The sequence below is a fragment of the Peromyscus californicus genome, unplaced genomic scaffold (genome assembly GCF_007827085.1).
Source record: "Peromyscus californicus insignis strain IS unplaced genomic scaffold, ASM782708v3 Scaffold_10__1_contigs__length_136768540, whole genome shotgun sequence".
Classification (NCBI taxonomy): Eukaryota; Metazoa; Chordata; class Mammalia; order Rodentia; family Cricetidae; genus Peromyscus; species Peromyscus californicus.
Window position 1 is genome coordinate 132,520,868 of NW_026294391.1, and position 11,231 is coordinate 132,532,098.

Sequence of the window (11,231 nt, forward strand, 5' to 3'; positions counted from 1 at the left end):
AAACAGTATATATTATTACAAATAATAAAAAATACAAGGACTAAAGAGATGGCTGAGTAGATAAAACACTTTTTTATGTGAGTATTAGGGTAGCCAGCCTGTCATCTCAGGACTTGAAACAAGTTAGCTAGCTAGATTAGCAGAAATAAATGAACTCTGGATTCAGCATGAGATCTTGCCTCAATAAACACAGTGGAGAGAGATTAAGGAAGACATTCAGCATCAACTTCAGGCGTCCATAAGCATGTGCACATAAATGTACATGCACCTGTACATGCATATGTGTCCACACATGTATGAATATTTATACACCAACATGCACCACATACATTCACATGCAAAAAGCTAACCAACCAAACAAAATCCCAAATAACACAGATACATGTATACCAATGGCACATTTCAGTGATAAAATACTAAATTGGGTCCATTGCAGTTTGATTTCTCTTTGACTTAGTAATTATGTCTTTTGTCCATGTAAATGTGTTTGAGACTTTAAATAACAGCTGCAGAGAGGGTTTTTGTGTGGCTGTATCATAAATGGATTCAAACTCCTAATTGTTTGACAAGAAACTCAGTCATTTTAATTGCACTCTTAAACTTGATTGTGATGTATAGTTTATTTATGTATGTCTATACTTGTGGTGGCATTGTGTTCCCAAAAATATTGTGCACCCTAATAAACTTATCTGGGGTCAGAGACAGAACAGCCACTAGATGCAAAGGCTAGAAAATGGTGGCACACACACCTTTAATCCTAGCATTCCAGAGGTAAAAATCCCTCTGGATCTCTGTGAGTTCAAGGCCACATTGGAAACAGCCAGGCATGGTGACACACACCTTTAATCCCAGAAAGCGAGCCTTTAATCCTAGGGAGTGATGGTAGAAAGCAGAACGATATATAAGGCGTGAGGACCAGAAACTAGAAGCATTTGGCTGGTTAAGCTTTTAGCTGGTTAAGCTTCAGGCTTTCGAGCAGCAGTTCAGTTGAGAGCCATTGGGATAAGGACACAGAAACTTCCAGTCTGAGGAAATAGGATCAGCTGAGGAACAGTCAAGGTGAGGTAGCTGTGGCTTGTTCTGTCTCTCTGATCTTCCAGTATTTACCCCAATACCTGGCTCAGGTTTGATTTTATTAATAAGACCTGTTAAGATTCTTGCTACATATACTCACGTGCTTTTGTAATCTCTATGAGACTGATTTCCATGGCTGTAACTATTTAGAAAGTGATATTATATTTATATCTTAATATATATTCCTAGATATCTTCCCAACATGAGTGCACCAGTTTATACAACCATGCAGAAAATGCCCATTTCCTAACACCTAATATTCAATATCATTAATCTTTTTCTCCCCTGCCCAATACATATCTGTGTTTGTATATCTTAGATTGCTTGCAAAATTGAGTATATTTTTACATATATTTGTATTCATGTTATTTTTTCCTTCATATCATTTACCCAGTTCTCTGTTGTGGCTTTTGACCTTTGTTTTGTTTTTAAGCTGGTTAAAATATTTGCATTTTAGAACCATTAACCCTTTGTGCAAAAGACTCTTAATCTCATCTTTATATGTCTAATATTCTAACTGTGCATCAAGTGGAAGCTACTGTGATGATCTTCACCCCTTTGCCACTGAATCAGGATTAGGTCTTTCTGATGAATGTACCACAGACCAACCTCTGCTGTTTTATTGTGATTCTTTTCTTCCCCACCCAAATGTTGAACTGGAGGATACTTTCTAATAGACTTATCCCATGCAGTTCTTTGCCTCAGAGTGTTTCCCAACCAGCAGCAACTGGTGCCAGAAATGGTTTGAGAAATAGAACTCTAAAGGAGGATGTTAACTTGGATCACCCACACATGGGCTGAGTCCAGTTGCATGAACTTCTGGTTCTTTATTGGGAGCCTGAATAAAGGAGAAGGAACATCCCATTTGATTTACTCAGTTGTCTAGATCCTCAAATTTCTGAATATCAGAGGCCTTCAGAATGGGTCCCTTTTCCCATGTTAAATACTGCTCTGTACTTGCTTGAAGTCCATGCAGCTTTGTAAGAAAACATGATGTATCTCTTTCAATATTTGTCTTTACTAACTCTCTCATTTATCCTATATAACAATTAGTGGGCTTAAGATATAGTGTACTGTAGTCAAGTAAGTTGTGAATCTGCTAATATGTAAGACAGACCATATTGAAAAAATGCTACAAGGTTTTACCAGCGTGTACTATCAAGAGAGGAGGTCTAGGGCTACTGTAGCATGAATGTCTGTACAACGGCTTTGGAATTTACACTTTCTCTTTAGTGATGCTCACACATAGTTTAGGGGAATGTCTTTAACACATTGTGTGTGTGTGTGTGTGTGTGTGTGTGTGTGTGTGTGTGTGTGTGTGTGTGTGTTAGCAATCAGACTCCAGATACACAGTAACTCAGCATCTCATGAGCCATCATGTTTCACCAGATTCAGAAACACATCAGAAGCTGCCTCTATAAGGCATATAATTGCCTAATACAAATGGCATGGCTCATTTCCAAAAGCCCAGGATGCTGCATGGCAATCCTCTCATGAGGGCTAACCCTAAGTCATGCACAAAGACCAAGATAACTGTGATACTACAGGGTCTGGTGATCCAAGAGCTTCTTGCATCACAGCTTGACATTGCTCAAGTCTCTCTACTACTTCTGGCCTGTCAATTTTTTGTGCTATGTAACACATGGGTCAGAGTACTCATCCTAAGGTGTGTATTTGCTCCTAAGAACCCTAGGAGACCTATAACTCCTCCAATTACTTTTTATGCTGGGGACTTCAAGATGCAACCATTTGTCTTATACATTGAGTGGGCCATCTTGGTGTGTTTCTGACAAGTAGACCCCTAAAATCCTCACTGAGTTGAGCAGTAGGTCCCCCATGCTTCTAGGATTTATCATATACTTTCTAAATGAGTGTGTGTGTGTGTCCTGCCACAGCCTCTACTATGCTGGCTTTTGCATAGTTACCATTTCCAATTGGTATTATTTGCCCTTGTAATAAGCAGGAATGATACTTCTCATTGATACTCTGGCAATCCTAGATCTTTTTGGACTACATTATGGCTGGAGTGTTAGAATTAACATAGCCTTTGGGGAAAATTGTAAATAGTCTTATTCCATCCACTCCTTTTGATACATCCTTTCATAGAATGAAATGCAATGGTAATATCATTAAGAACTTAAAAAGTGGCATTAATTGTCCATTCCTGACTTGTGCATTCCTTCAATTTACACTCTTTAACTTTACCACTACACTAGCTCTTATAACAGAGGACCACAGATGCTGTGGAAAATCCATCTATACACTGTAAATATGTATTGCTCTCATTGTTAATAAAAAGCTGATTGGTTGATAGCTGGGTAGGAAGAAATTGGGTGAGACACCCTGAGACAGAGAGAATGCTGGGATGAAGAGGGGCAGAGTCAGAGGAGTCTCCAGCAGACACAGGGAGAAGCAAGATGAACATGCTGTACTGAGAAAAGGTACCAAGCCACATGGTAGAGTGTAGATAAGAAATATAGCTTAATTTAAATGTAAGAGTTATCTAATAATAAGCTTGAGTCATTGGCCAAGCATTTATAGGTAATATTAAGTCTCAGTATTGGTTATTTGGGAAGTGGTTGCTGGTACTGTAAAACTCCACCTGCACACAGGCAGTATGGGAGTCATTCTAAATTTCAGGTATATCAAATACAGTTAAGTATGCAAGTCTGCAAAGATAATGACTGGATGTGAGCCTGATAGAACCTACAGAGAACTGCACTTTAGATGGGATTTGTGTGATAGTTAATTTTTATTGTTAATTGGATAGCATGCAGAATCACACTGCAGACAAATTTCTGGGTATTTACTTTATAGAATCTCTATATTAGATTAATTGAGATGAAACAACCCACTCATGAGCTGGGATCCTAAGCCAAATGAAAAAGAGAAAAAGGAGCTGAGCGCAACATTCCTTTCTCTACTTTCTTACTGGGAATACAATGTCACCACCTGCTTCATGCTTATGTTGCCATGTCTGTATCACACTGTGAACCACAATACCATGAGGTATTTTATCACAGCAACATGAAAAATAACTTTATTTATTACTTGCTGTCCATACTTTGGTCTACTGTTCAGTGTTAATTCAAATTATTATGTTCATAATCTTTTGAAATGTCTGTGTATCCTGTCTTTAAAGCATGCTGTCATCTGAATTACTATCTGAAAACACTTTGGTGAAAGAATTGGGATATAATCACAGTATATACTTACCATTGTACCTCATGATACTTCTCCCTTGATACCTAACCACTTACTCTGTATATAGTTTACAGTTCTAAAACATGACTCAGATACAAGAACTGAGAAAAACATTATGACTTTTTATTTAGAAAATCACCCACAGCTTTCTGTTTCTGTGGTATACATGATTACATACTTAAACAGCACCAGTGTTGACTGGTCATCATTTTTGCCTGTTCTTTAAATCACTGCCACCATTACCACAGCTTCCTACCTATTTATCAAGACTTGTAAGCTACTCCTCCAACTTAAAGACTTAAAATAATTTTAGTCCTTCATTTCTGGCAATTAAACAACGAGGCCTGATTTTAATTTTAATTTTTTTTTTAATTTTAATTTTTTGTTTTTTGTTTTTCGAGACAGGGTTTCTCTGTGTAGCTTTGCGCCTTTCCTGGGACTCACTTGGTAGTCCAGGCTGGCGTCGAACTCACAGAGATCCGCCTGGCTCTGCCTCCCGTGTGCTGGGATTAAAGGCATGCGCCACCACTGCCCGGCTGATTTTAATTGTTCAGAGGTACCATTATCCCCATTGTTACTAGCTATATGATACAGAATGAATGTTTCTGTTTCCAGATCCCTGAGTTTAAATCCAAACTCACAGTTTGATGATAGTAGGAGATGATGCCTTTGAGAAATGATCAAATCATAATGGTGAAGACCTCATGGATTGCATTAGTACCCTCATAAGACTCAAGAGAGACATTCCTGTCTTTGTAGCTACAATGAGAAGGCTGCCATATATGAACCAAGAAGCAGGCCCTCACTAGACATATCTGCCAGCATCTTTACTTTCAGCTTTACACTCTTCATTATTTCAATAAATAAATAAATTTTCTTGTCAACAAGCCACCAAGATTGTGGTGTTTTTGTTATAGAAGTTCAAACAGACCATGCAAGTTGATATCTATGCAGAAGAGAGCCATAATTGAGCTTTGTGGTGATGTTGGTACTTCTTTAAACAGTATATTCCTAAAACTTGGATGAACTGTACATATTCTAGGTCCTCTCACAGAATATAGTCCTCTCTGGGAGGTGAAGGAGTCTTTTTGTCACTGGTTCTGCAGCTGGCGTCTAGCTGTCTCTGATCCTGGGGGCAGAGGGTGAGTAGATGCAGAATCAGTGACACAGACTTTGGGAGTTTGCAAGCAATCTCATTTATTAAACAAAGGGCTGAGGTATTTATGTTTGGGCTGTTTGGTGGGCTTTTGATCTCAGCTGCTGTGGCATTTCTTGGTTGGCTCTGGGCTGCATGTCATCATCTTTTGGTTTGGAGCTTATGGGTCAGTTTTCCTCTGGCCAGAATGTTCTTTGCACATGTCACAGCTCATTGTTTGCTTAAGGCATGACTTCACCCAACTCATCTTCTGAGCTCCTTTGTAGCATCTTATTTCTAGGCCCTTACATCCCTTCCCTTATTGTCTGCCAAGGAAACTCGGGCTTTCTAACTTGGTTTCCCTAAGCTTCCCAGTGCCACTCTAACAAAGATTTTGCCACATATCTTGGTTTTCTTACTAGACTCAAATAATATGTCTTCAGAAACCATCCTCGTATGGATGGATTTCTAGTTATTTACATTTGTGTTCTAGCCTTCTTGATAAACCATCCTCAAATGTGTGTCACTGATGTCTTCCCCTCAGAAGCTAAGCTTTATAACTTATCTGGAAGATTATCTCTTTCCTCCTTTATCATAACTACTATACTTAGAACTTGCTATTTATTTTACTTCTATTTAACTCCAATTATTGGCTTAGCATGATAAAGGTCTCTAAAGGATCATCCAGTGTGGGAGCCCGTTCTCGGGTTCCTCGTGGCTTTACCCAGCATGCCCGCATAGAAGATGATTAGACCATGGGCCTGAGTGCAGGTGTCTGAGATGGTCTGCACTTGGCTGTGCTGGTGGAGGAGGTCTTTTGCTCCACCCCTTGGCATCTCTATAAAAACCCTGGGGCAGAGACAGTTGGGGACCGTTGGAAAAGGTTCCAGGCCCTCTCGAGGCTATCCTTTATTTTCTATCTGTTTATCTCCGTGAGATTCTCCACAATAAATCCTTCTATCTAATATTTCCTGCTGCTCACACTCAAGAAAACTCTGGGGAACTGTGGGGGTGGTTGGGTAAACGCCCCACAATCCAGTAATATCTGAATACTAACTCTTAATTGAGAAGGGAAGACTACTTCTTAAGGCTTTGAATTTCCAGGGAAGTCTACAAAGCTTTAATTCTTTGTATACCCATTCCTGTGACACAACTCAGTGTTTCAGAGTAATGAGTTTTCCTAAACAGGGCCCTCACTTTAGTCTAATTAACATGATTTGGCTGAACTTTTAGTTCATCTCTGTAGATTTTCAAGCCTAACTCTTATGTTCTGGGTTTATTGCATTTCTGTGGCTGCAGAAGAGAAAATCCCTTTTGTAAGTTTCCAAAGAGGCCCTCTGACTCATATTTATCTGTTAACTGTTGTTAATGATTTTGGGTTTCTCTGGATCCTTGTGTGGGGTAATAATACTAACTAGTAATAACTGGTCAACTCCAACTCCAATTTGCATATACAGCTTTTACTATTGCAAGCCTTCAAATGTATGGCCCAGAAAACAGAATTCTCCACATTGGATTGTTTTCACAGGGTAGCCACCATGAAATCTTCAGAATTTGGGCTTATTCATAGTGTGCTAGGTGCTGTTTGTGACCCATGCACCATTCAAGGAAGGTTTGTTTCTTACCATGATATGACTAAATATTCCAGAATCCCTTCTTATAGCATGCTTCTTGGTATCAACAAACTCAGTTTAGAGCATCTGGGAAACACATACCAAGATAGGATGAGAACAGTAAGGGATGGGGTGGGTATCTTTGAACAATAAAGGAGGAGGGAGCCGGAAGTGAAATTCTACTGAAGGGGTATTGTCTTTGATAGACATGATCATACCCTAAAAGTGCTGTGCTCAGCCTTGGATTAGGAACATTCCTTTAAAGGAAAGTATGGCTTTCAAATAATCATATTCATGCTGAATTTTATCTGAAAGTCAATATAACTGGACAGTGATTTGACTTGTAGGACTGGAGGTTTAAAGCAAATCCCATAGCATGGCTACTTTCTCACTAAGGCTTATTTATCCATCACCCTTATCAGTAAAAGATACCAGTAATAGTAGGATGTCATAAGTCTTGAAGATATTCAAATTGCAATTTAGAAGCACTTTGGCTACACCCAGTTTCTTAAAAACTTCATATTGACTTCATACCTAGGTTTGCTTTCCTTTACTAGAGAGTCTCTGTTCAGTGGGTAAAGATACCTTCTACCAAACCTGATGACCTGAGGTCAATTCCCAGAATTCACATGGTAGAAGGAGAAGGCTGACTCCTGCATAAGTTGTTCTCTGATTTACATTTGCACAACCTGACAAGAGCACACATATGTACGTTCATGTACACACATACACACACACACACACACACACACACACACACACACACACACACACACACACACACGTACACACCATAAGTAAATAAATGCCGTAAAATATAGCATTAGAAGTAATGGTTTTCATTATAGTGTTTTCATACATACATACATACACATATGTATTCCTTCATATTTTGTCAGAATTCATCCTTTTGCCCACTTCTGTCCTTTTTCTGGCTAGTTTCCTTACTTCTCTCAGTTTCATATCACACACACACACACACACACACACACACACAAATTATTTTGTATTCTTTCCTAGATCAAGACACCCACTTTCGTGATTTCCTTTCTAGTGTAATGACCTACACTCTCCACCCCGACCCCCACATATAAAGACACACATAAAATTTTAAATCTATCTTGAGCTCAGAAACTATTTCCACTGAAAACTGACTTGTGACTGTACATTCATTTAATCCTGTATACTTTTTTGTTTTGTTATTTCTTTAGTATGACATATTTTAATCCATTTCCTTTGAAGTTTCTGGCATTTTATATCATGTTTAGAAGGGTCTTTCCTATTCCAAGTATGTAAACATACTCACCAATATTATCCCTAGAGAGATTTTGTCTTTTAAAACATAGATAAAATAAATTTTACTCATCTTAACCTCCTAGTCCTCTTTCTCCCTCCTTCCCTTTATCACTGAAACAAGCACCTTTTATTTGTGTTTCAAATGCCGAAGTAGTTGTCTCTATATTGTTTATATTAAAAATTCTTTCTTTCCACTAACTTCTGTGATGTAGTGTTTTGATCCTTTTTAGTCTCTAGATTTTGATGCTGAGCTCCTTTGTCTTCCACTGTATTTAGTAACTAAAATGCCTAAATTATGACTGCCTTATGTAAATTTACTATTGGCTGTCTCCCATGGGTTTTACTAATGTAATATTTTCCTCATTAATTTTTCAAGTGTACACTCAATTACTATTTCAATTCCCTTATTTTTAAACACTTGATTACATGATTTTTAAGACCTACAAATAGTAACAATATTAGGTATCATAAACTTTTTTGTAGAATAATTATGGAATCTGATTTATGCTATTTCTATGCTTCAAAGCACATTTAAATGCCTGTGCTCACAATTTGGATGCCAATTTTGCTTCCCTGGCAGCTGGTTCACATCTCCCCCAACTCCACCTTGTTCATCAGTTTGATTGTCTGACCTAACTTTATCCTGCCTTGCTATAGGCCAAACAGCATTTTTTAATTAACTAATGAAAGTAACACATATTCACAACATACAGAAGGATTATCCCACAGCAGTTTTTCTCATAAAGAAAAGAGAAATGGAACTTGTGTTCTTAGATATTTTGAAGTTTGACATGTTTTTTTTTAGATTCTATAGTTTCTATTTTATTTTTTTAATTAAGAAATTTTCTATTCACTCTATATAGCACCCACAGACCCCCCCTCATTCCACCCTCCAGCCTTCCCTTCCAAACCACCCCACATCCCCACATCTCCCAAATCAAGGTCTCCTAAAGACACCACCAAATAACTCACATCTGATCAACACTTTCAGCAAAATGGCAGGATACAAAATTAATCTACAAAAATCAGTAACCATCCTATATACCAGTTACAAATACACTGAGAAAGAAATCTGGGAAACAATTCCATTTACAACAGCCTCAAAAAAAATACCTTGGAGAAAATATAACTAAAGAAATAAAGAACCTCTATAATGAAAACTTTAAAACAATGAAGAAAGAATTAAGGAAGATGCTAAAAAGTGCAAAGAATTCCTGTATTCATGGATTGGCAGAAGCAACATTGTAAAAATGGCCACCCAATCAAAAAATAATCCACATATTCAGGGCAATCCCATCAAAAATTATACTGAATGCAGTAAGTGACAAATGCCTCACATTCTCTTTATAGAGCCCACCTTCAAATATTTAGATATTTTGGCTTAATGGAATACTTGTAGAATGTAAGGCCCCTGAAAAAGATCATTGGTTGAATACCTCAAGGGATGGAGCATAGCAGAATGCAAGTGATATGGAAACAGATAAGAGAATACCTAGGGTGTGGGGGTGATTAAGAAGGCATGGATGGAGGGGATGGAGGAGGCAAAGAGGAAATAAAGGAGAGCTAACCACAAAAGAAGGGTATATGACAAAAACTCATATGGAAGCCATTACTTGGTAAGCCAACTAAAATGTGTGTGAGTTAGAAGGATGATAACCCGCATGGTTAAATATGAGAAGCATGACAGTCTTTCTTCAGGTGTGTGCATTTAAGTGCCTTCTCTCAGCTCCTGTGTTATATTTGCATATTTCTTTAACATCTTTTGGTGGAACTTAGACTTAATTTTATTTGATTACAGGCTTATGTCACCACCATGATATGTATGTAATATTGTTTATACTAAACAAGCGAGTGACCAAAATAATAAAATCCACTTGAAACATTAAAAAAAAAAGAAGCAAAAGGGAGGAAACATCTCCTTTGTTCCCAGTGTTACTTTCTATTTGCAGTGCATTAGGACATCAGAAAATATGCAGTAGGGATGGGGGTACTTTTTCCTTTTTGTAGCACAGGGACTAAATCTAGGACTTTGTGCATGCTATGTGCACACTCTACAACTAAACCATATCTCCAACCCAAGGATAGTATGGATGTTATGACAAAACCCAACAGTAAGGATGTTATGACAAAAATGTCAACCATTCACAGACACTTTTGTCTCTTCTAGGTTTCTGTTATTGCTTGATATAGAAATGTCACAGGATACCAGGGCTAACACTTTTCAATATACCTTCAGAAACTTCTTTTGAAAGGTAAACAACTTGGTCTCCAGCTGAACAAATGATTTTTATTTGAGGCAAGGGTATTAAGATTTCTGGAATATGACTTCAGTCCACTACTGGCAGATTATATCACAGACTCTACTACTGGTGGGTTGTGTGACAGGAAGAAATGTCTTCTTTCTTTGTGCCAAAGCATCTCCATCTTCACAGGATTCTACATCAGGGTGTATGTGAGAAGGACTGAACCTGGTAGCATCTTGGGACTTTCTAGCTCTAATAAGGTAGGAGCAGGAGTGAAAAGCATAACAAAAGGAACATGGAAGGGATGAAGGCAGGTCAGGAATGTATGAAGGCAGCCACATATACTGGTTGGTGCCATTGTCCCTTTTATCACCATTAATGAGAGAAGGGTACTTGGTACATGTCTGGTAAGTGGATAGGAGATGGGAACAATGGTTTAGGCAATTGCTTTTAAGATTTAAAACCTGAGCTGATCGTAAGAGCCAAATGATGGATCAGTGCTGTGAAATGCTGTTTTCTGCCCATGACATGCATGACCTTTGCACTTATGAACTCAAAGCAGCTGAGGACACATATACTGGGCCTGCACAAGGCTGGGCCTGTCAACATTCTTCATGGATAAGGGAAGGACTCCTGGGATCCTGCCCCTCCCCAAGAAACTATTGG